This window comes from Cavia porcellus, unplaced genomic scaffold (assembly GCF_034190915.1).
Source record: "Cavia porcellus strain 051 isolate PalLab524CR breed Dunkin Hartley unplaced genomic scaffold, mCavPor4.1 scaffold_10, whole genome shotgun sequence".
NCBI lineage: Eukaryota > Metazoa > Chordata > Mammalia > Rodentia > Caviidae > Cavia > Cavia porcellus.
The window spans coordinates 7,016,533-7,041,385 of NW_026947493.1; the positions used below are offsets into that span (position 1 = coordinate 7,016,533).

The window sequence follows — 24,853 nt, forward strand, 5'->3', positions numbered from 1 at the left end:
AGGCATGTGCTATCTTAAGTGGCAGTAGTGAAGGATGCCTCAGGATAAGCAGAGAAAGGAAAGATAACTGCAAAGTTGAATAAAACGGTCAAGGACACAGGAAAGACATAATAGGGGTTAAGTAGTGGGGAGCCTTGAGAATTAAGATAAATTTATTTGCTTCGGGCAGGAGGTGGGAGCTGAGCAAGTTGTCAAGAATATGTAGTTTCACAAGTGATAGGTGGGAGGGTTAATGTAAACAGGCACTGAATGCCTACTGTGTATAGCTAGTTGGGCAATCAGATAAAGCAAGATAAAAGTTACAATGGATAGCAATAGAATAGTGGGTTGAAAAGGACAGAATAAGACTTAGTAAGGACTAGGCATGTGGCCCAATGGTAGAGCGCTTGCGTAGCATGCTAGAGAACGTGGGTTAGATTCCCAGCATTAAGAGGGGGAGGCGCTTTTAAATACTATGTAACAAAAAAGCAAGAGTTAATGACACTGGATGGTGGGTTCAAAAGGGATCTAGAAGGATAAGAAATGTTTGCTTGGTACAGAAAAATAAGTGGTAATCATAAGGCGAAAATATGAGAACAAAGGGTAAAAAAATTCAGGGGGTTTGCTAACTATGGGGTAAAACGGATGTAAGTGTCATGAGCTCTGGTCGCGGGTCTGTTATTTGCGGACGGATGTTCACGTACAGACCCCAGGGAGGCCTCTCTGCGCCTCGCAGTGGAAGGTCATCGGCGGAAACAGTGTCTTCTGTATTTAAGGGACAGCGCTTGTGCAGAGTCCCCGCTGCGAGAAGTCCGTTCCGGCGAGATTTTCCCTCTGTCCACTGAGCGAGCGTTAGGTTCGGGCTGTACAACTCAGGTTTCCTGGCTTGATATCTCAACCGGCTCGCCGGGTTTTCCAGCATTCCCGAGCCGCAACTCTTAATCCCGGCTCGTCCGCACCGACCGCGCATTCCGAGACCCAGGACGGAACTCTGCCATCCAGGTTCCGGGTTTTCCCCCCGGCGCTCCGCCGCTCCAGACTCCACGCCCGCACGGAGTCCGGATCCGAGGCCTGGTGATCCAGCATCCGGATCTTCCGGGGCGCCCTGGTTGTCCTGGATCGTGGCGGCGGTGGCGGCGGCGGCGGCGACTGAGGGACCCGCGGCCCGGACACCGCGGCACCGGCCGGGCGGGGCGGGCGCACGGCGGGGAGGGGCGGAGGCCGAGCCGGCGGGCGGGGGAGGGGCCGCGCGCGGATGGCGGCGGCGGCGGCGGCCTGGGCCCGGTAGCAGCGGCGGCGGCGGCGGCGGCGGCGCTCGGCCCGGGGTCCCGGGCGGGCGGCGGTGACGGCTCCCGGGACCGGCCGCGCGGTGAGTCCGGAGCTTTGTGTGGATCCGGGGCCGGCGAGGGGGAGCGCGGGGCGGCGCGGAGGAGGCTGGGGGAGCCAGGGGGCTGGGCGGAGGAAGTGGAGGGCGGGGGTCTTGCGGTGGGGGAGGGGCGCGAGGTGAAGTTCGGCTCTGAGCGGGCGCAGGGTCTGAGCCCGGGGGGATCCGAGGCGGGTCCCGGCTGGCCCAGGGCGAGCGGGGCGCGCAGGGCCCGCCCGGGAGTTGGGGGCGCCGGGCCCGACAGGCGCGCGGCCCGGCAGGGGGCAGCCAGGTAGCCGGAGAGCGGGCGGCGTGGGCAGCAGTGGCTGTGCGCCCCTGCCCGGCCTCGGGTCCCATTGACGCGGGTCCTTTTCTTCAAGATGGAGGGATCCCCGGGCCTGGACTTTAACTGTTACCCGCCCCCCCCCCCCCCCCCGGGAGGGTTAGTGACCCTGTCCTGTTTGGAAAAGTCTCGCTGCCCTCTTTTTCCCTTTATGTGTAATTACGGTCGGCTCATCCCTGCGCTTTGCTCAGATTCTCCTTCCTCCCTCTGGGGTTGAGGAGGAGGAGACACATCTGACCAATTAATGTGTGTTTGTGAAACAGGCAGCAGCAAACAGTCATTTCAGCTTCTAGGAATTAGGATCACACGGGGAGGAGAGATCAGAGCCCTTCAGGGGGAATATTTCTGAACAAATCACAGATGATTAAATTCTCTAAGAAACAGCTTCCTACCTAAATGAGAGTGGGAAAGACCGAGAGGAAGCCTGTCCTGTTTTCTGCAATGTGTTCAGAGCCCCAGGGGTTGAGGAGAGTCCCTAAGCCCCCGCAGGCCTCTTTTCCTGTATTAGGCTTTGCTGTGCAGCCTTGAGTTAATTTCACCCCTGCTGCTTTGTGTTGGGGGGAGGGAGTGCTGGTTTAGGCTGTTGTTGAGGAGATGACTATTCTGCTGCCACACACAATAGTCGTGTCATTTTATCGGGAGTGCTACCCCAGGGCTGAGAACTGCTGCAGCAGAGATAAACCGGTCCCTCTCACCCGCCTATTGTGTACACAGTGAAGGTCATAGGTTCAAGTCTTGTCTGAGAGCTTTGGCTATGCTCCATCTCCCAGGCTCCTCAGTGCCATTTTCTTCCTTTTCCAGACTGGGGGCCTTGCCATTGGAGGAGGCCAGACAGAGAGGCTCTTCTTTTTGAGAGAGGAACAATGCAGCGCTCTTTGGCACACATTTTTTTTCAGAAGAATAGGGGGTGCCAGCCGTGTCGTGCCTGCCTCTTTGGTTAGCCTGTAGTAAGTTGTGGAGCAGGAGTGTCTGGGACGCGGGACCTCTGGTATTTGTGTCAGACCTTTGAGGAGGAAGACCTGCAAGGGGGAGGTTTCTGTTCTTGAAGCATCACGTTTAATTTTTTTTTAAGAAATGGGACAGTAGGGGCTGGGTTAGCTCAGCGGCATAAGCGCCTGCCTTGCAAGTGTGTGGTTGTGAGTTCGACCCCTGGTACCGGTAAAAATGAAAAAGACAAAAAAAAATTTTTTTTTTTTTTTGTTTAGGGGATGGGGATTTAGCTCAGCGGCACAAGTACCCGTCTTGCAAGCAGGCAGTTGTGAGTTCAATCCCCGGTACCGATTAAAAAAAAAAAGAAAAAAGAAATGGGGCAGTCAGGCAGTTATTTTTATTTTTGGCTTAGGAACACCCCTAAAAAGCTGTGCAGAGTTAGGATGGGGAGCCAAGGGCCAGCTGCCTTTTTTTAAATGGTGACTTCTTGCTCAATAATTGGAGAACAAAAAAGCCACACCATTTACCTCTACTGACAAGCTGGGAAAACAAAACAACTTCCTTGTAGAATTATTCCAACTCCAATGAAAAGAGAGGACTTGCTCATTGTGTAGGAAGTCCCTTATCTGCCTCAGTAGGAGGCAGAAATTTGCTAGAGACATATCATTCAGGTCTTGGGAATTATTAATGAGAGAAGAATGAGAACAACCTAGAAGGAATCTTGTCCTTGTGTAGATCTTATACAAGTGCCCAAACAGTAGCAGGTGAGTTTTCTACAATTATTTTGTAAGAAATTATTTGAGGTTAGAAAAGAAGTCTCCATTTAGGAGCTTAAACTTTTTTTCCTAAAAAGAGCTCTGAAATACGACTCACTGCGAGAGGGGAATCATAAACAATACGCTATGCATTGTCTCCAGCCAAGCATTTCCACAGAGAGTTCTCAAGTAAGAACTTCAGCCTTCGGTTTTGGTTAATATCTTTCTGAGGTGGTCTGTGGTGCTTCTGTCAATCCTTTTATTTCACTGGTGGCCTGCCACTTAGATGGTGCTGAGCTTTTGATAGAGACTAGGCTCTCCTTCACCATTATATATATATATATATAATTTTTTTTTTTTTTTTTGTCTTTTTCATTTTTATCGGTACCGGGGATCGAACTCACGACCGCCTGCTTGCAAGGCAGGTGCTTATGCCGCTGAGCTAAACCCCCAGCCCCACCATTATATTTTTTAATAGCACACCTGTTTCTTAAAGCCACCTTAGAGCCCTCTAGGTCTCTGAAGTGAGACCAGCCTTCTTATTTTGGGTCTGTCAACATTGGTCTCCCCACGCTGTCAGGTGACTGTAGAGTCAGCAGCTTCACAGTAAATTTGCCCTGATTGGATGTAGTGGTTTCAGAGTTGGGCTCTTGCCACAAGGAATCTTACCTGAGTCTTGTAATTGTGACTGTCTTTCAGAGAGCACCTGGAGGGGCTGGGGATTTAGCTCAGCTGCATAAGCGCCTGCCTTGCAAGCAGGTAGTCCTGAGTTCGATCCCTGGTACCGATAAAAATGAAAAAAAAATTATCCAGAGAGCACTTGGAATATTTTCCCCAGCTTCTTGATGGGAAATATTTCCTTATGAGACGTGCAGATAGCCGGACACATTAGTGCTACTTTTGTGTGAGGATGTGGAAGCATAATTTTGACTCCTGGTAGTAATTACATTGCAGTTAACATAGAGCAACTAAATGACTGGCGTACGCTAATTTGTTGAGGGGTTTCCTGATTGCTCTGTCAGGTAGTTGTGCCACTCCTTATTTTTTTTTTGACTCCCAGCCCTACTGCCTGAGTTCAGGTGTGGAGACTGTGTATAGGACTGATGCTTGTTCTCCAGAACCTCCCACTTTGCCTTCCCTTCCTGCTCTGCTGAATACCTTAGTGCTTTGGCTGCCACTTTGCCCTGCTCCAGGGGGAGCTGAGCAATTGTTACTTCCATTGTGGAAAACTGGTGTGGATGGGAATACTGCCAGGCTGATGGGGCCACTCTTGAGATCGGGCAGCCTCATGTCGCTTGGCCAGTTTTCTTGACACAGCTTAATTCTCACTTCTACTCGATTTTTAAAAACCAGTTCCTCTTAAAAAAAAAACAAAGAAGAGGAAACTGTACAAAATGCAGAATCACATTAGTGTGTTAAATGTGCTTTATGATACCTCTCTGACAGAATTGGCTGTGACAAACAAAATGAAGATAGGTGACACTGATTGGCAGGTTCTGGGTCCACCAAGTGTCATTGAAGGGCTCTTTTCACTAGAAAACAGGTAATTCACCGAAGCACCTGCCCAGCAACGAATGTGGAATTGGCAGCAGCTGTGCAGCTGAAGAGGTATTATTGAGCAGGTGGTTGAAGAATCACATGCCACAGTGACAAGAACCTACTTAGTCTTCTGTGGTTTAGGTTCAGTTCAGATGTGTGAAATTGCACTTTGTTTCATATTTCTTGATGCCTGTTGTTGATTTGCTAGTGAGATGACAATGGAATAGAGAAAAGAGGTTCTTACTTTTCTTTTAGTTTACTGAGTAGCATGCCTTAGACATGGTCCTACATGGCCTTCTTGTATCTCTGGGAGTTATGGCTTTTTGCCCAATGAATGGGAAGGAAATAGTGGTAATTTAGTACTTGTTTATTAGAAGGAAATGGAAAACTAAATTCTTTACTTTTATTTATTTATTTATTTTGTCTTTTTCATTTTTATCGGTACCAGGGATCGAACTCACGACTGCCTGCTTGCAAGGCAGGCGCTTATGCCGCTGAGCTAAATCCCCAGCCCCTAAATTCTTTACTTTTAGTGTGGTGGAGATTTGGCCCATTGTGAGGAGGATACCCAACAGGTTTCATGCAAAGGTTATGCTTGACTTTTGTGTTATGTCTACCGGACATGCCTTCTCTAGAAATTTGCATATGGTTTTATTTTATGAAAGGTAGTTCTCTACGTGAAGTTTGCATCTCTCCAGCTTGCTTTTATTCAGTTTTTATTTTTTTTCCAGCGTTTTTGTATCTTTTCCCCGGATATTGAGATCAACATCACTTGTGAGCATCAAATTATCATTAACGGTGAGCAAAATGTTAAGGAATTATCTCCACCAAATTTTTCTTTAAAAAGTTATACCATTTCCTAAACTTGGAAGATGGCTTTCTATTTTGATGTATTTTGAAAAATTTCATATTTGTCTTATAGAGGATCATTGTTACATTCTGTTAATGTGATTTTATTTCTTTTCACATGCATAAACCACTGTAGAATGCATTGGTATGGTACCTAAAATGTATTAGCAAGTTACTTTATGTTTCCTTTTTATTGGCATGGGGGATCAAACTCACGACTGCCTGCTTGGCAGATGCTTATGCCACTGAGCTAAATCCCCAGCCCCAAGTTACTTTATGTTTATATTTTGATCTTTTTAGTACCCTCTAGTCTTTTTTTTTTTTGGTACCGGGATCGAACTCTCGACCATATGCTTGCAATGCTTATGCTGCTGAGCTAAATCCCCAGCTTTGTTTTTGTTTTTGTTTAATTTTATTTAAGGAGAAAAAGAAAAAAAAAAAAGCAGAGAAAGGGTACAAGTTATGCAGATTTACAGAAAAAAAATAAACAGTAGGAAATCACTAGTTAATGGATTACATTTTGTCATCTCAGAAACAATTGTTCAAGTTACAAAATTAAAGCTTATAAAGTGGACCTTCCAACAGTGAGACTGCAAACAGTTCTGTTCAATGATCCAACAAAACTCAGTAATATCATCTATCTTATACACTTAAATATACATGCAGTTATATCGCTTAGAGCACTTTCTTTTCCTCTCTTTTGTACAATGACAGTTACACATTTTGGGTTTTGTTGCTCCCATGGTTCTTATTACTTTTTTGGAAGAGAGTAGAACCAAATGTGACATAACAGAACAGTCAGTCAAATCAAAAGGGTGGACGTAATAGATAATGTAAAAGCATAATACTAGGTGATCAACAATGGTTACCATAATGCCTCCCACTATCTCTGATAGAATTGCCTATATCATTAGTTATAATAAAATTGAACAAAACAGTAAAGAACAAAACCAAAACATTGGAGACATTATAGGTCTTCAAAAGTAGATAATAGTCAACCAGAATGGGCGTCATAATGAATCCCACTATCTTTACAGCTGTTGCCTAAACTTTCGAACCTGGTACTATCAAGCAAAACAGAATAGAGGGACATCAGTCAAAACAAGATGGTGAGAGCAATACAGGGCTTTAAATCAAGATAATGGAAAGTCAAAGTGGGTTACTGTAATATATCCTGCTATTTTTTAATTTATTTTTCCCTTAATTAAAAGGATAAAAAAAGTAAATAATAAAATGGAGATTGAGATAAAAGAGGGCATAACAGCAAATCAGCGCAGATCAAAACATAACCATTTAAGCAAAATAGTGTTTCACCACAAGATTATCCCGACATAAAAGTAGTTACCATATTGTCTCTTTCCTTGAAATCTTTGAGTATAACTTAATATACTGTAGCATCAAATATATCAAAACAATGTAAAACCATTCAAGAGAATGACAGTATTATGGGGTATTTAGAATCAACTAACAGAAAATGAGCAATGGTTTCTGTATAATCTCCTTGTCTATAAAAGGTTTTGCTTATAGTATCATATATAATAAAATCCAATAAGATACCTCCTGTTTAGACCAATGGAGACAGAAGAACAAAAGCTTGATGAGACTTCAAAACAAGATGATACTAAATCAGTATTACCTTTTAAGACGTCATTTTCTCCCAAATAGCTGTTCCTATCATCCAATCTTCTCTGCGTCATTTCTGTTGAGCTCTTTTTCTGTCATTAGTTGTCAGTTTGTCTTCTTCATTTTGTTTTCTGCTCCATTCATTGTGGCCTCTCTACCGCTACTTCTGGATTCTTCGTATTTTTCTTTTTTAGAATATCTTGCAGTATTCTCTGTAGAGTTGAATTGGTGGTTGCATATTCCCCTAGTTCCTCTTTATCCTGGAAGCAGCTTGTTTTTCCATCAATTTCCAGGGATAGTTGTGCAGGATATATCAATCTTGGCTGGAGATTATTATCTTTCAAAGCTTGAATTATTTCCCCCCACCCTCTTCGTGATTTGATGGTTTGTGCCGAGAAGTCTGCTGTAATTCTAATGGGTGTTCCCTTGTAAGTGATCTGGTTCTTGTCTCTGACGGCTTTTAGTATTCTGTTCTTGTATTGGGTTTCTGGAATTTTAATTATTATATGCCTGGGTGTTGCTCTGTTTGGGTTGTAGGTGGCTGGGGTCCTGTATGCTTCATACAACTGAGTAGCTTTACCTTTTGCTAAATTAGGAAAATTCTCCTGGATTATTTCTGTGAGTAGCTTTTGTAGTTCATTTGTTTGTGTCCCTACTTCTTTTCTGTTCCTAATTCTTAAGTTATAGACCCTCTTATCATCTTCTAGTCTTTGTATTATTGCTGTTTGTTTCTTTGTTATTTTTAAGAAGTTTTTCATTTCATGCTCCCATATTACAAATCTGCCCTCCAGTTCAGATAATCTGTCCTTAGTTTCTTTCAAGCTGTTATGCCAGTTTTCGATAGACTTTTTAGTTTCCTGGTAATCTCTTTGAACCTGCTTCATGTATTCTATGCTTTCTCTATTTTCTCCATCAAACAATTCTCCCCTCTTTTTCTGTTCTTCCATTCCACCATCTGTTTTTTCTTGGGTGGTGCTTAGCATTTCTCTAACTATTCTGCTTATGTCTAGCTTCAGGTCATTAGTAACTTCATTCCTGAACTTGTCTGTGAGGCTCTGGAGATAGCACTTTATGTCTATTTGGTGCTGTTCTGCTATTGCCTCTTTCTCAGGATTGGGGGCCAAGGAGCCTTTCTTGTTGCTGCCTCTTCCCATATTCTTTGTTCCTTATATATGCAAGCGTATATAGGAGGCCTGGCTTCCTTCCCTGTCAGCCACAGTCTGATTGAATTGCGCTGGCTAGGTGTTCCCACCCACCGCAGCGCACCAGGAAGTTGGAGACCAGGCAGCCTATGCGGGCCCGCTCCTCCAGGTCAATCTACCTTCAGGAGCTGGGACCTGGGCTGTGCTAGCCTACTGGGTCTCAGCCAGCAGTGTCACATGGGCTAGGCACTGCTCACCAATCCCGCTTGAGAGGGGGATTGGTGACTGAAGTCACTGCAGCGTCCTGTTCCTGCACGTCTGTCTGGTCCCAGAATGTCCTATGTTGGAGTCTCTTAGACCGTGGAAGAGTCCCAGTTTTCCCTCACTCACCGGAGGTGGATGCACGGCTCCCCACCCGTCCCGCTCTCAACTCCGTTCACTGATTCCTGTTCTCAGAGCTTCTGCGCGTCTCTCTCCCTGCCAAGCCAATGCAGACGCAGCCGCTGCGACGGGAAACCCAAATCGTGGCTTCCAATGGTGCGGGCTCCAGCTTCCACGCTGAGGCTTTATCTGTTCCTGTTATAGCACCAGGATTGCATTCCCAGTTGGTTTCTCTCAGCCCAGTTCGTTCTTGGGTCACCGGGGCATATCTCCTCTTGTTTATGATTCCTTACTCAGCACCATTCCTGAATTCTAAGCTGGGTGTTTCAGAGAGCCTCCGTAGCTGCTGCTATCTGTCTGCCATGTTCTCCCGGAAGTCTGTTTTTGTTTTTTGAGGTGAGGTTTTACTATGTAGTTCAGGCTCACCTTGAACTTACTGTGTAGCCCAAGCTGTTCTCAAATTGATCCTCCTGCTTCAGCTTCCCAAGTGCTGGGATTACAAGTGTGCACTATCACAGCCAACTATCATTTTCTGTATTAGGCCACAGATTGTATGCTTCTTTTGAAACATGCCTACACTCATACACACACACACACACACACACACACACACACATACAGTTTAATGAAATTATGGGATACTAATTAATAGTTGATCAAAGGGAAATATATTAGCTTTGTTACAGTTTAGAAATCCCTTTGCCATCAGCACCAGTAAAGGAACTGACTTTTGTCAGAAAGAGACAGAGATTTGAGGGAAAATGAGGCAAACTGTGACTCTGAGGTCAGGGCCCTTGGACCTGGCACAGATCAGGACATTTACAGGATCTTAAATCTAGCTAGTAACCTGACTTTAAATGGTAAATGGTACCCTAGTGATAGCAGTTAATTATTTAGTATTCACTTCTGGAGAAGAATATAAGCTTTTTGATTTTTCCCATATAAAGCTGGCACAGTTTTGTGTTTGTTTTATTTAAACTGTTCACAAACCACCATATCCTTTCTTGGCGTTTTCAGTAGTTTGCTTCCTCATGCTTCTCCCCTCCCCGGTCTCTCATTCCCGTTCTCTGCTCTGAAGACTTCTCTCCCAGCTTGGAAACACACTAATTACTGTAGCTATTATAGTCACAACCCAGGTCCTCCACCTCATTCCCTTTCACCCCTCTCTGTCTTCTTTTCCCCCTCCCCTTGCTCTAGCAGCAGGAGTTCAACTGCAGCTCATAAGTGCAGTCAGATGTATGAATGAGCTTTCTATCTTGTCAAGGCAGAACTCCAGATCCAGCAGGGCTGATTTTTCATGGTTCTTTTGCTGTTTGTTCTTGGATCAGAGTCCCAGAAATAAGAGATGGCAAATACCTATTAGGTCATATCTAGTCCATCACTCAGGGGCAAACATGGGATTTTTCTCTTTGTCTTTGCAAGAAATTTTCCTTATTTCTTTTGCAGGTGAGAGCTGTGTGATGCCAGCTAGGCTCTGCAACTGCCTTCTTTTTTATTGTGTTCTCTAATCGTTAGTGTCTGACCAACTACTTTCTTGGATTTTGATTCTTCAGTTTTGGAATTATTTGCTCTCAGCAACATTTCCAGCCCTTCAGCTTTCCTTTCTTCTTGATTTTTGATATGACATTTGGGTTCTTTTGCACCATCAATGTACCTGTGCCAGAGGTACACTTTTAGACTTTTGCCAGAAGGGTCATTGTGGCCCCCTTAAGGATATTTAATGGAAGCACAGCATTGGTGGCAGGTGATAATGAAATGTCTTAGAAAGTGTGAGCCAGGTTGCACCCCTAAACCCCTGTACCTATGAACAAATGTTGTTCCGTTGGGCTTGGGAGTACTTACTTCCTCTTATAACACTGTGTTCCCTTTATGGGGATGAGTTTTATTTATTTAGTGGTGCTGGGACTTGATCCCAGAGTCTCATAATGCTAGGCATGTGCTGTACCGCTGAGTTAAAATACCAGCCTGGGATGAATTTTACTTTGGGGTAGCTTAGTTACAATTACAATGTTGTGTAAACTAATACTGTCGTGTTTTCTTTACTAGTATAACTTTTTAAAACACAGAGAATAAACAAAATTGGAAGTCATAAAACTCAAGTTGATCAGAACTATGCCTCTAACTAGCTGTGTAACCTTGTAGAAGTTACTCATTTATTTTTACTTTCCTTATCTATAAAATGATCTCTTCTGATTCCATTTGATTATAGAATTTCTAATGATGTGAAATTGGTGATGGGAAAACAGGGCAAAATGGTTATAGAAGTGAGCAGTTTTTTATTGTTATGTCAGAAGTACAGTCCGTATTCAGAAAGGCTAATGAGTATAGCTTTAGTTCCCTGGGACTTGGCTCTTACTCCTCCCTGCTGTTTGGAAAACTGTGCTTTTTCTTAAGCCCCCTTTTCTTTTTTGGAGGGTCTTGTACTGTCATTCTGCAGGCTCCCTAGCTTGTATATACCTTTCTCTAGCTTGCTGATGACACAGAAGTAGGAAACAGAAAATTGCCAAAAAGAATCTTGACTTGGGAGAGGAAGTTATGTGTGGAAGGATTTGTCACATGTCAGCAAGAAAGGACTTCAGTCAGGAATCTAATAATCAGTGGCTTCCTGGTCCTTCTGAGGATTGACCCCCAGGGTCTCACACATAGGAGCCCTACCACTGGGCTGCATTCCCAGCCTTCTTTTCTTTTGAGGCAGAATCTTACCAAGTTGTCCAAATTGGCCTTAAACTTGGAATCTTTCTGCCTCAGCCTCCTAGGTAGTTGGAATTATAGGCATGTGTCACCATGCCCAGCTAATAATGTCTTCGATCTGAAATCTTTGAGCTCAGTGGAGCTGATTGCAAAGGCTAGTTGGGAATTTTTCCATTTTTGTCCTGTAGGTAGAAACCTTCCTTCAGGTTAACTTGGAACTGAAACTGAGTTGCCCACAGTGTTTTATTTGGCAGCTTGTGCATGGGTGCATGTGTATGTGTGAGTGTGGGAGTGTGAGTGATGGTGGGGATCAGATTCAGGACCTTGCACTGAGCTGCATCCCCAGTCCTCAGTTTGTTGTTTTCTTCCTTTCCCTTTCTCTTCTCATTTGCCTCCTGCCTGCCTTGCTTTTTGCCAGTCCTGTAGATCTAATCCAAAGCCCTGGGCATGTCAGGCTACACCTGACCCCAACTTCATGCAATTTTTTTTTTTTCCTTCCATGCAATTTTAAGGGAATAAAATTACATAACCAAGTGGTTATTCCCCCAGGTTTGGAGTTTTATCAACATTTCTCAGTTAATTCTTAGATTTGAGACTTTCCAAAGGCCGCTGTGTATTAAATGTTAAAACGATGATGGTCTTAATCCTTTGTTGTTGTTAATATAGGGAAATTATGTTTTGTTTCATTTTGTATTTTGAGACAGGGTCTCACTGTGTAGCCCAGGCTGACCTTGAACTGCTTCAGCCTCCCAAATTGCTGGGATTGTGGGCGTGCACCACCATGCCCACCATGCCGAGCAGACATCAAGTATTTAATCTGCCTTATAGCAGTCATTGTTTTTAAATTTGTAGGTAAAACATCCACTAATCTAGAATAGGAAACTGGTGGGTAAAACTATTTGTTTTGGAGTTATAAGAAGTTCTAGGAGTGCTCCGTTTTCCTCTCAGCTGTCTGAGAGGAAACCAGTCATTACTGGTTAATTTAAAGATTATTTTTGGAAAGCACTGTACTTGGTGAGATTTTAGAAAGATTTATATTAGAAATGGAGCTTTTGTGAATGGGTTTTATTTATTTATTTTTTTTTTTTTTAAATTTATTTTTATTTATTTATTTTTTGTCTTTTTCATTTTTATCGGTACCGGGGATCAAACTCACGACTGCCTGCTTGCAAGGCAGGCACTTATGCCGCTGAGCTAAATCCCCAGCTCCTGTGAGTGGGTAGAGTGATTCATGGAGAATTCAATTGGCAGGTGGTGAGAATAGATGCCCTGTAACCTTTGGGAATTGAACCACAGCATGAAATTAAGATCATGGCTGTTGGGCCCCATTGCGTGGTGGCACCACATTGCAGGCCGATACCTGTCATTTCTGAGGCTGCAGTTTAGTATACGTGGAGGAACGCAGCAGTGTCTGCTCTGTTTTTACAGAGGACAACTATTGGGCTCTTGATATGTTATCAGCAGCATTCCTACAACATTTCTAAGGTGGGGTGCTTTAAGTCGGTTGGGATGACCTTTCACTCATGTGAGTAGAAGTGGATATTCAAGAATATCTCAGTTGCAGGTGCTGAAGTTTGGTGTGAAACTCAGCATTTATCTTTGTCCTAGAATTGACACTTCTAGATCAGAGTCCTAAAGAATGGTGTGAGAAATGGAGCTCTAAGAAGATAAATGGAATTGGGGAAGCTAATGGAGTATATAAATCTAAAAAGTATTCAGGAAGGGGGCACTTTTCCTACTTGGTATCTGCTTTCATATGCGCTTCTTGACCATAATTTCTGAAACTTGTGTATGCTTTTTTCCTCTAAACCAATGAGGGTAAAGCTTTTCGAGCTTTCAGTGAAAGCAGCCTGCTGAGGCACACGTGACTTAGGTTCCCCTCCACTGCTGAACTTTACTATTCTTCCAATTGTTATGGCCCAGAACTTTTTCCCCAGAACTTTTGACTCATTTAATTCTTTTTTTTTTTCCCTCACCAACCCATCTGATCATTCCCGAAATCAGATATCTTGCCATTTACCTCCTTTTTCATCTCACCTAGTTCATATCTTCATCTTCTCTTATAGCATTAAGTTCATGGTTAATACACTTCATTCCATATTGTATGCTGCTACTATAATTTATTTTTTTTATCAGTACCGGTGATTGAACTCACAACTGCACGCTTGCAAGGCAGGCGCTTATGCCGTTGAGCTAAATTCCCAGCCCCGGACTAATTTTATTGAGTGCTTCATGTACAAGGCCAGACATGCATGCTGTCCTCTTTGGGCATGTAATCAAGTTGGGGAGGCCATCAACTAATGAATATAGTATATGAGTATGGGCTGAAAAGGTATGAAAGAAAATAATTTGGTTCTTAGAAGTGTATATAACAAAGAAACCCAGCATTGACTTTAAAAATTACAAAGCTATTTATTTATTTTAGTTTTTTGAAACAAAGTCTTGCCATGTAGTCCAAGTCTGGCCTTGAACTCAGTGTTTCTCCTGTCTCAGCCTCCCAAGAAATTTGTTTGTTGGTTTGATTTTTGAGACAGGTTCTCTAGGTAGTGCACACTGGTGTTGAACTCACTGTGTAGCCCACACTAGTCTTAAACTTGTCTTGATCCTCATGCCTCAGCCTCCCAAGTGCTGGAATTACAGGCATGTACCATCATGTCTGGTATAAAAATTAAAATTTCGAGCCTTTCATTTCTTGCTGAAAAGTCACTGATGACTGTCATTGGCAGCATCACCCAGAGTTTGACTCTTGTATGTCCTAACCCACCTTGGCCTTCCTTAGCCGTGTTTCATATATTTCTTACTCCATTTATATGTTTCACAACTATTCCCTCAGTTTACCCTATACTTTTCAGCCTTTGTGCCTGAGGGTTTTGTTTTGTTTTTGCTTTTGTTAGAATGTCCTTTCCTGATTCTAAAGTATCTCAGCTTCCTAACAAACCTTTCTTTCAGCTAACCAAAGAAATGTTACTTTCTTTTTTTTTTTTTTGAAATGTTACTTTCTTTCTGAAGCCTTTTTTACCCTCACTTCTTCCCATTCATCTGTCTATATAATTTATTTCATTGTACTTTTATCTCTTTTTTGGCGAGGGTCTCTGTGATAGCACTTTATGACATATTGTCATAATAGTTTGGAAATACGTTTCTTCCTCCCTCATTGTGACTTCCGTTGTCTTCTCTGTTCTTCTGTGCCCCATACCTCCTAGCCCAGTACTTTGAAAATATCTTATGCTTAATAAATGCCTACTGAATTGAATTAGAATTTGATTTTTGAAAAGGGAAATTTCTTGTGAGTTTCATATTTCCTTTTTTTTGTCTTTTTCGTTTTTATCGGTACCTTTTTTTTTTTTTTTTTGTCTTTTTCGTTTTTATCGGTACCAGGGATCGAACTCATGACTGCTTGCTTGCAAGGCAGGCGCTTATGCCGCTGAGCTAAATCCCCAGCCCCTAGTTTCATATTTCTTTTAAGATAATTTCCATTCAACATATTTTATCCCAAATTAAATAAAGTAGGATAAAGCAGACTGTGAAAGTCCTGAGAAATCCTTCAGCTTTAAGGATGAGTTTTGTTACTTTTACTACTTGTAGCAGTACTGTGGTTCCGGAGAAATGGAAGACTGGAAGGAGAGCCTGGGGCGCATATAGATGCAGGGATGGTGGATTGATCCCAGCAACCAGTGTGATTCTGTTAAAGGTACAGAGGCACAGCTGGGCCCTCTGAGCGTTGTTGACCTCTGGGAGGTCATTTTAGTTTTGCTTTCTTTCTTTCTTTTTTTTTTTTCTTTTGGTACTGGAGATCAAACTCATGACCTCGCAATTGCCAGGCAGGCACTTGTGCTGCTGAGCTTAACCCCCAACCCTAGTTTTTCTTGTTTATTCTTTTTATTCCATAAGTATTTTTTGATAACTATTATATGTGAGGCCCTGTTCTAGCCACTGAAGTAATAATCATTTAAAAAAAAAAAACCCAACTGCATGGTTTTTATCAGTTAGTAGGAGATAGAAATAATATTATATAGCATTAAGAAGGTGACAGAGTAGGGAGAATTGGGAAATGGGAGAAGGGTTAGGGAAAGGGTTGGGGAGGTTGCAGCTTTTAAGAAGGTTGGTACTAGTATGCCACTGGGCTGCTGGGCACTTGTCTGCTTTTTGACAGACAAGACAGACAGACAGAGACAGCAGCGAGAGACAGCAGTTGTTCCAGAGTCCAGCTGACACAGAGGGGAAATAGCTACTTGCTATGTTCTTTTCTTCTGGCTGCTCCTCTGGCTGGCATTCCTGAAAGTTAATCAGGGTGAAAATTGCAGTCAGTCATATCTGGAAGATACCAGGGTGGAATTGGAGGCTCTGTAACCAGTTCTCTAAGGGGTGGGATTTACCCTCCTACTGACTGGGCCTGGGTGCCTGGAGGAATGGATGACTTTGGCCTCTGAATCTTCTCATTCCTTAGAGGAAAAAGCCCTGGGCTGTGACAATCCCTCTTTTTGGTGAAGCCTCAGCAGCTTCTTCGGGGGTAGGGGTAGTTCTTTTAGCTTTCAGAGTGTGCACTGTGCTCCCTGCTTCAGGTCTGTGGTATTTTGATTTCTTTTCTACACATGGTGTCATGTTTTAGAAGTGTCTAACTCTAATTGAGAAGCCTGAGAATGAATCATATCTGGATGTTTGGTTAGACTCGTGCATGTAGGTGGTTTTTTTTTTTTTTTTGTCTTTTTCCTTTTCCCTTTTTTAGGGGACCAGGGATCAAACTCACGAGCACACACTTGCAAGGCAGGTACTTAGGCCGCTGAGCTAAACCCTCAGCCCCTCATGTAGGTATTCTTATAATTTCCTTATTTAGCCTTTCCTAACCCTTTTACTTCATTATTTTTCTTGTTGTCTCTTCCCTTTTTTTCATACATGAGACTGATAGGAAGCAGTTGGTTACATCAGACCACTCTTTTACTGTTTGGAAATTGAAATTTCTACCTAATATACAAGAGCTTGCACATCTTACTTCTTTCCTTGGGTTATGTGGAGTGCAGCTTGTGGATGTCAAGCTCTCCTCTCAGCCTGTCACTCTGTATGTCATTTGAGGTAACTGAGGTGCCGTTTATGTTGAGGCCAGTCTTCTAATGCTAGTACTTTTAATTATTTATATAAACCACTGAATTTTACACTTGTAGTGCATAAGAAGACTCTTTAACCCTTTTGTAGAAATGTGATCCTTTTGATACATAACTTCAGAACTGAAAAAAAATTTTCTTTTTGCAGTCCTGGGGATCACAATTTTTACCACTGAGCTACATTCCTACCCTTAAAAGTTCTTAAGACCCATGCTTAAGACGCATGAACTTAGACCCATGCTAACACAAATCTGTTACTTTTAGGTAACATTTGAGTGCTACTGTTGAGTGGGTTTCTAGGCAGATTTTGCTTAGCATTTCTGTGTAAAAATTTGCTTCCTGTACGTGAACTTGAAGTCATACACTCTCTGTATATACTTAAGTGGTACAGTTACTTACTACTGTTGTGATTTGGGGTAGGTACTAGGGGTTGAATCAATGGCCTTTGAGACAGGATCTTGCTAAATCAGTAAATTGCCCAGGTTTGACTTGAATTTGACATCCTCCTGCTTCAGCCGCCCAGAGAACTGGGGTTATAGATGTGCACTACCATATCCAGCTTATTGTAATCTTTAAAGTGAGTAAGAATATTTTTCCCCTTTCTTTAGTGATTAATTCAAGTATATGTTGTTTTTTTCTATAGTCATTGAAAGGGTGTCAGTTTAACCCATGTTGCATTGCTTTCTTTATTAAGAGTTTAGATATAGCTTGGTTTGGTGCCGTTTTCTTTGCAGTGATGTTTCTATCCTTTATGTTTGTACCCCTTTCCAAAATCGAAGCATTGTGGATTTCAGATGAGTTTCACAACTCTGTCTTGAGAAGTTGGCAAGTAAGGGCAGTGTCTGGCAGTATTCTTTTTGTTGTGAAGCCTTCCCATAAGAAGCAAACTCAGTTTTAACAAGGTCTCTTGCTTGGATAAGTGACACACGGCAAAGTGACATTTTCTCCCAAAACCAAATGTATAAGTTAAACCTGATTGTGTGATCTTAAGCATTAGATTTAAATAGTTACCAATGTAATCACTACTAGTGTTATTTTTCCATATATAAATATATATGTATTTTTTCTAGCCAGGTAAAATAATGTCATTGTGATACAGTTCATATCTCAGATGCTAGCTGGGAGGAGATTGACTAATAAGATGTAGTGTTGGTAGGCTTTACACTTCTTAGGAATGATAAAGACAACACAGGATTACATTTTTATACAGAAAGACAGGATTAATATTTTAAAATGTTTAATGGGCATAGTGGAACACACCTGGAGTTCCAGTTACTCTAGAAGTTGAGGCAGGAAGCTCACTCGAGCCCAGGAGTCAGGGGCTGTAGTGTCCTATGCTGGAGAGGCGTTCACACAAACTAACAGTGTGGGATTGCACCTGTGAGCAGCTACCGTAAGGGCCAAGCACGTGGCAGAGCTTGCCTCGCATGCTCAAGGCCTGGGTTAGAGCCCTAGAACTGCAAAAATCAGTTTTAAAAAATAGCCAGTGTATTCCCTCCTTGGCAACATAGCAAAACCCTGTCTCTTAAAAGCAAAAACAATTTTAAAATATTTTTTTCTTGTAACAAAAGCGTGTGGAAGCTTGAAAGGTTGAAATCCTTGCTTAAATAAAAATGTCAGTTCTAATCAAAATGAGATGACTGACCTGGAAATGTTAATGGCATCTAGAAAAATTGCAAAATAATCCAAATAATGAAGGATTCGTTTATACATAAATGGGCTAAATAGTTCATTGACAGCAAGTGCAAAAGTGTGGTTTTGACTTAATATACACTTAACTACCTACATTTACCCATTTTAGAACCTACAAAGCACAGAACCTGAATTTTACCCTGAGGAACAAACAATAATTTTTTAAAAATTTTTTATTTAAAGAAAGACAAAACAAAACAAAATAGGTAGAAATAGTACATACGTTCAGAGAAAAAAAAAAAACAGAAAGAAATCACTAGTTGATGTTGTCGTTGTACAAATAGTTGTTCAAGGCACAAAAATAGAACATGTGGGAATTCAAACAGAGAGACTGCAAAAAGTTCTGTTCAACTGTCCAACAAAAACTTAGTAACATGGTTGTCAATCCTATGCACTTAAACATACATGCAGTTATCCATATCTTCATTTATGTTTAGATTAAACAAACTAAAGCAGGTTAAAATCATTCTGAACAAAGAATAATAGTATTGCTGGATTTCACATGACACTCCGTGATCAGCACTGTGTACTCTAGTGTCTTCTTTTTAAAATTGAATTTAGGGGCTGGGGGTTTAGCTCAGCGGCATAAGCACCTGCCTTGCAAGCAGGCGGTCGTGAGTTCGATCCCCGGTACCGATAAAAATGAAAAAGACAAAAAAAAAAAAAAAATTGAATTTAAAGAAAGACTAAACAAAACAGAAAACGGGTAGAAATAATACATAATTTCAAAGAAAAAATAAACAGTAAGAAATCACTAGTTGATGATTACAGATTGTCTTCTTACAAGTAGTTATTCAAGAAACTAAAGTGGATCCTATAAAGTGGGGAATCAAACAGTGAGATTGCAACCAGTTCTGTTCAGCTATCCAACAAAAACTTAGAAATATGGTTATCAATCCTATACACTTAAACATACATGCAGTTACCTATATCTTCAATTATGTTGACATTGAATAAACATAAGCAGGCTAATATCATTCTGAACAAGGAATAACACTATTGCTGGGTTTCACATTATGACACTCCAGGATCAGCACTGGGTATTTTAGTGTCTCTCTTTCTTCAAAGTATCTGTTCATTTCATCATGTGTCATAAGATCAGTTCTCATAAACTGTTTATAGATTCTACAAATGCATGAGTCTTAACATGTATTTCTTTTTTTTTTTTTTTTAATTTTGAAAGTAGTAAAAATGTAACAGCACAAGACAGAACAAAGCCAATCGAGACAATGCAGTGAAACTGGTACAGGATTTCACAGTAGGATACTGGGATACTAGTAATAAGTATTATGGTATATCTCTTTAACTTAACAATAGTTGTCCAATCAATTAGGTATTGTAAAATCAAACCAAAAATAGAACATTATAAAAACAATTGAGAATACTGAATAGAGCAATGCCTTTGACCTATGCCTTTGAACAGAAGATAGAAGATAGAAGGAAATCCCCCATATTTGCTATATTGTATATGGTCATCCTTCCAAAGAGAATGTTGAAACATCTATCCCCAGTAGCTAAGTGGGGAGGGGACAGGCAGGAGAAGGGTGCTTGATTTTTTCAGCCCACGTGGCAGTAGGCTTACAGGTAATGCTTCTCCTCCAGGCCCAACCTGCAGGTGCTTACCAAGAGAGCAGGTGAATAAGCTGCCTGAGTCCCTCCATAGCCGGGTCTCTGGAGCTCTGTTCTCCTCCTGGCCCACATTGCAGACGCTTACCAAGAGGGCTGGTGAATAAGCTGCCTGAGTCCCTCCATGGCTGGATCTCGGGTGCTCTCTTATCCTTCTGGCCTATGTAGCAGGTGCCAACCAAAAGGGCGGGTGAATAAGCTGCCTGAGTCCTTCCATGGCCGGATCTCTGGAGCTCTACAAACAAGAATTGTTAAAGGTTTCTGTAGATTCAATCCCTGGTACTGGTGGTGTGGGGTTGGGAGAGAGTGAAGTGCTTCGGCACCAGTAATACTGGGTCAGCTTACTGTGGTCAAGGCATTCATGTGGTTCATTATGAAGAGATACCACATAGGATAAATCATTAATAATTATATATGGACAGAATTGTTGCCAATAAACTTGCTTAGTTTGAAGAGACTTTTGGCAAGGTCTAGCCAAAGGCAATTTAAACTCTTTCATAGATCTATAGAACTTTTTTGAGTTCTTTTTTTTTTTTTTTCGTCTTATTCATTTTTATTGGCACCAGGGAATGAATTTACGACCACACATTTGCAAGGCTGGCGCTTATGCCACTGAGCTAAATCCTCAGCCCCACTTTTTTGAGTTCTAAAAACCATAGAGTAACCAGGCATGGTAGCACATGCCTATAATCTAAGCACTCAGGAGGCTGAAGCAGGAGGATTACCGCAAGTTGGAGGCCAATCTGCGTTATAAAGTGAGTTCAATGTCGGCTTGAACTACATAGTGAAACTCTTGTCTGAAAAGAACCAAAATAAAAACAGTAAAGCTCTGAAAACTAAAAAAAAAAAAAAAAAAAAAAAAAAGAAAGATACAAATCTGGCTTCATCAGGAGACTATTGATAATCATTTTCTTTTATCAGTCCAGGGATCGAACTCACGACTGCTTGCTTGCAAGGCAGGCACTTATGCTGCTGAGTTAAATCCCTAGCCCCAATAATCTTTTTTCTAGTTCAAGTAAATATTTTTATGTAGAAATATAGTTTGATTTCAGGTGCTGCTGTAGTTTTTACTGAGTGTTATGCTATATACGATAGAATAATGATCTCATATTTGGTTTTTGGTATTTTGGTTTGCTTTTGAGACAATGTCTGTTTCTGGGCTCTTGCTGAGCTGAGCTAGCCTCCAGCTTGCACTCTTCTGTCCCATGCTCCTGAGTGGTGGGATTAGAGGCTCAGGGAGATGGAGTGATTTGCCTGAGATGGTTACATACCGAAGGAGAGTAGAGCAAACTGAATTTTTCTGGCTCCTCATGGGTTTTTGTTCTTGTTCTTTCTGCTTTCGCATGGCACTGCCTTTACAGACCACCTTGCTAAGTTCCATATGAAAGAGTTTACACAATGATGCTCATCTCACTTGATATTTAGTAAATGTTCTATGTGAGTGAAATATTTGGATTTTCCCATGACATTGAACTCTTCAAGGAAGTTAGGTCTCCAAATTTTTCAGATCATACTTGAGAAGTATCTTGACTATGCGCGTGAGATTAAAAGTAGATGAGCTTTATTGTGGACAAGAATTATGTTTAAAAATAGATGGGAAGGGGCTGGGGATTTAGCTCGGCGGCATAAGTACCGGCCTGCCAAGTGTTGAGATCGTGAGTTCAATCCTCAGTACCATAAAATAAATAAATAAAATAAAATAGGTGGGAAGTCTAAACCACTTTGCTTAGAATGAGTAATTTTTAGCTAACAATTGCAGCCCCAAAGGAGACTAGGAATCTTAGTAAGCTATTCGTAGAAAACATTGGCTGAGTGTGCCAGAGAAATGCTGGCCACCATTAGAAAGGGAATCAAAACTAAATTAAAAAAAAAAACAAAAAAACTTCCTCAGATTCATCTAATCTTTGTGTTAGTTTGTATTCTGGTGGCCTCAAGAAATAGATGCCACAGCTAGTGCCCAAAGGATGTGAAAGCCTTAAATGAAGTTATGTTTAAAACAATCTATAGCTTTGTGCTTTTTTTCCTTTTGAGGTGCTGAAGTACTATAGGGCCTCATGCATACTATGCAAGTACTCTATCACTGAGGTACCCCCCACCCCTTGTCTCCTTTTTTGTATATGTATGGAGAAGGTAGAAGGAGATTGACGATTAAACCCAGGGACTTCACACTAAATTATATCAGTACTCCTCCTCCTAACCCTGCTGGAAATTTTGAAATGGTCTCACTGAATTGTCCTGTCAGAGCTCAAATTTGCCTCAGCCTCCCAGAATGCTGGAATTACATACATGAACCACCACACTTGGCTCCAAGAGTCTTTGTCTTCTTCTGTTTTAAATTTTAAGATAGCGTCTCACAAGTAGCCCAGATAGGCCTCAAACTTGTGATTATTCTGCTTCAGCCTTCAGAATGCTGGATTACAATGGTGTATCACCATTCTTTACACATGCAAACCCTCCCCTCAGGTTGTAATATCATTGGTTATCTCAGTTTTTGTTCAGTTATATTGCTATCAGTAATTAATTTTTTCAGATTCTGATCTATAAATCTCACAGTACAGGGCAACCCATTCAGGACCCCTTCTGTCTATCAAGAGCTATTCCTATTCCCCGTTCCTTTTCCGGTAAATTTTCCTACTCTTAAAACAAAACACAAAAACTCACAGTATATCCAAATCCTGAATAATCTATAAATTGATTAGTTTCTATTTACCTTTTCCCTTTCTTTGTTTCTCCTTCTTTCCCTCCCTGCCTTCTTGTCACCCTTGTGAATATCCTAACCTGTAAAAATTGATGGCATGAATGTCATCAGTGGAATAGAACATTGCATAGACTGCTACTCTAAGAGGATGCTACACTGAGGATGTAGCTCAGTGGTAGTGTGTTTGGCTAACATGCACAAGGCTCTGGATTTAATCCCCAACCCTGAAAATTAATAAATATGCTGCTTGAAGACAAAGACCATGAGCTAGGAAAGGTGTTCTCTTGCTCATCGTTATTTACTTTCTTTTCTTTTTTTTTTTTTTTTTTTAAACTGGGGATCGAACTCACAACCTCACACTTGCAGGCAGGCGCTTATGCCACTGGCCCCTATTCTTTCATTTAGAAAAAAAAAAGTGTGCCATGCATAGAAAAAAGCAGTAAGGCCAGGTGTGGTGCACACCTGAAACCCCAGCACTCTGGAGACTGAGGCTAATAGATCATCATGAGTTCAAGGCCAGCCTGAACTACATAGAGAAACCCTATCTCAAAAAACAAAAAAAAAAAACTGTAAGTGCGTGAATCTTATCTGCAACTCAGGTGTTTTGTTTTTGGCAACTCAACTTTTATGTATACAACATATAATTATTATCAGTTACAGATACCCATTATAGTTCAGTTCCAGCACCCTATAAGGTTCCCTCATGCTTCTTCCTAATTAGTATTCTCCTTCCAGATGTGATCACTTTTCATAACCACTTTTGCCATCTTTAACAGGTATTTAGTGTGAATTTTTATCTGATGTACATTTAGGTATATACAGATGGTCTTGATGTCTTTTTTTTTTTTTTTTTTGAAGGTAGTAAAAATACAACAGAACAAAGCCAATTGAGACAATGCAGTGAAGTTGGTATACAATTTCATAGCAGGTTACTGAGATAACAGTAATAGGTACCACAGTATATCTTGTTATCTTCATAATAGTTGTCCAGTCAATTAGGTAGAGCAAAATCAAATAAAAAACAGAACATTATAAAACCATTTGAAAGAGAATATTGAATAGAGTAACACAGTTAATCATAATGAAACAAAACAGTGAAAAAATTTGCCTTCAAACAGAAGATAGGAGATCCCCCATATTTGCTATATTGCATACAGTCATCCTCCCAAGACATGCTCAGACCTCTGTCTCCAGGTGCTAAGGGGGGGGGGTGTGTTGGGGAATGTTTGGTTCCCAGCCCGCACACCGGTATGCTCACAGGAGCCACTGAATGGGCTCCTCTTGGCTTGCACTGGAAGAAAGGTGCTTACCAAGAGGGCGGATGAATTGCCTTCTATAGCCATCTGGGTTCCACCGTGGTGGGTTCTCAGGATTGTTTTGATTTCTGATGCTCCAGTTGTGATTTTTCAACTTTCTCAGTGTGTGAAAGTGATTCACATTCAGTGGAAACCATATTTAAATTCTGAATGTTGACACTTACCTGGGCTACCCTTACATGTTGGGCAGCAGCAGCTCCCAGTCAGCCACACAATCACAAGGGTAGGTGACAGTTCTCTGTGTGTTGTGTCTTGAAATTATGGAGTTTGTTTGGCAAGTTAGGCATATTAAATACATTTTGGACTTCAGAACTTTTCTGATCCGAGTTTATGAGAACTCCATCATAAATCAAGGAGCATTTGTATATTGGGGTTCCTGAGAGTTGGTTACATTTAAAACATCTAGTTTGTGGATTTACCTCTTATTTTGGAAGTACCTGTGCAAAGATGAAGCCTAAGGCTAAGATAGTATTTTAGAGCAGTTAGGTGTTTGTGTTTTTTTAAATGTCTTTTTGCGACAGGGTTCCAGTATGTAGGTCAGGCTGGCCCTAAACTCACTTTGTAGCCCAGGCTGGCCTTGAACTCGCAGTGGTCTTCCTACCTCAGCCTCCCCAAGTGCTGGAATTAACCCAGCTTTGCACAGAGCAGTGGTGATGAACTTGTGGCACACATGCTGCAGCTGGCTGACTGTTATTATTGAAAACTCTAAAAGGTTTGCCATCACTGGCCTGGACTCTTAAAAAATTGTACATTTCTTTATTGTGAAGAGAGGAATGCACACTTTGATGTATTTGAAGACTGCTTGGTAATTGTTTATCATAACTAGA

At 41.6% G+C, this 24,853-nt stretch overlaps 1 protein-coding gene across 3 annotated transcripts in view; it reads left to right on the plus strand.

Annotated features, from left to right (window-relative positions):
• The first annotated feature begins 1,216 nt into the window (after positions 1 to 1,216).
• Znf609 (zinc finger protein 609) overlaps positions 1,217 to 24,853 on the plus strand; it is a 218,929-nt gene continuing 195,292 nt past the window's right edge. Inside the window, exons 1-2 of one of the 3 annotated variants that reach the window (XM_063256954.1) lie at positions 1,287 to 1,348; positions 5,641 to 5,707. The gene's annotated coding sequence lies outside the window, so the exon portion shown is untranslated. Of the gene's footprint in view, positions 1,349 to 5,640; positions 5,708 to 24,853 lie in introns of all 3 variants that reach the window. The other 2 variants (XM_063256955.1, XM_063256953.1) reach the window with 2 other exon arrangements.